Below are 1,285 nucleotides of genomic sequence, written 5' to 3' on the forward strand. Positions count from 1 at the left end.
GGGGGGGGAGGCACACCTGGGCCATGCCCCCCTCACCTGCCCCGGCCTCACCTGTGCCTTCCTTGGCAGCCGAGAGCAGCGACAGCTACCACGTCATCCTGAAGTAGGACAGGTGAGGGCACCTGGGACACCTCGACACCTGGGACACCTGAACACCTGGAACACCTGAACACCTGGACACCTGGAACACTTGGATACCTGGGACACCTGAACACCTGGACAACTGGAACACCAGGACACCTGAAGCACCTGAACACCTGGACAGCTGGAACACCTGGACGCCTGAACACTTGGAGCACCTGGACACCTGGACACCTGGAACACCTGGACAGCTGGAACACCTGGACACCTGAACACCTGGACACCGCCCACTCCCAGCACAAGGACACGAGCAGAGAGCTGGGAACACCTGGGAGCCCCCAGGTGTGCTTACCTGTCTGTACCTGTTCCAGGTGACCCCCAGCTGTGGTTACCTGGCTGTGCCTGTCCCAGGTGTGGTTACCTGGCTGTCCCTCTCTCAGGTGACCCCCAGGTGTGGTTACCTGTGCTTACCTGGCTGTGCCTGTCCCAGGTGACCCCCAGGTGTGGTTACCTGTGCTTACCTGGCTGTGCCTGTCCCAGGTGACCCCCAGGTGTGGTTACCTGTGCTTACCTGGCTGCCCCCCCCTCAGCAGCTGTGAGGCCCCAGGTGTTCCCCCCCGGGCCAGGTGTGTCTCCAGGTGTGTGCAGGTGGGATCCGATCCCGCCGGGAATTTACCGATGGAAAATTTGGGAATAAAGGAATAACTGGGGGGGGGGGGGGGCGGGGGGGGGTGTCGCTGTTTTAGGGAGAAAAACAACGATTTGGCTCTTTCTGCTGAACACGGGGAGGGGTCAAAGCGCCCCTGGGCAGGTGCCCAGGTGAGGGTGTGCCCAGGTGAGGCTGTGCCCAGGTGAGGGTGTGCCCACATGGGAGGGTGTGCCCAGGTGAGGCTGTGCCCAGGTGAGGCTGTGTCCAGGTGAGGCTGTGCCCAGGTGGGGGTTGTTCCCAGGTGGGGGTGTGCCCAGGTGGGGGGTGTGCCCAGGTGGGGGTGTGCCCAGGTGAGGCTGTGCCCAGGTGGGGGTTGTTCCCAGGTGGGGGGTGTGCCCATATGGGGGGGCATGCCCAGGTGAGGGTGTGCCCACATGGGAGGGTGTGCCCAGGTGAGGCTGTGCCCAGGTGAGGGTGTGCCCAGGTGGAGCTGTGCCCAGGTGAGGCTGTGCCCAGGTGAGGGTGTGCCCAGGTGAGGCTGTGCCCAGGTGAGGG

General features: G+C 64.0%; 1 long non-coding RNA gene across 2 annotated transcripts in view; it reads left to right on the plus strand.

Moving 5' to 3' along the window:
- The first annotated feature begins 48 nt into the window (after positions 1-48).
- The window catches only part of LOC113941768, a 1,461-nt gene continuing 224 nt past the window's right edge, over positions 49-1,285 (plus strand). The window contains exon 1 of one of the 2 annotated variants that reach the window (XR_003525753.1): positions 49-932. This is a non-coding gene — a long non-coding RNA (uncharacterized LOC113941768). The remainder of the gene's footprint in view (positions 933-1,285) is intronic. The other variant, XR_003525754.1, reaches the window with a different exon arrangement.

Source organism: Corapipo altera, unplaced genomic scaffold (genome assembly GCF_003945725.1).
Source record: "Corapipo altera isolate COAL_440 unplaced genomic scaffold, ASM394572v1 59364, whole genome shotgun sequence".
NCBI lineage: Eukaryota > Metazoa > Chordata > Aves > Passeriformes > Pipridae > Corapipo > Corapipo altera.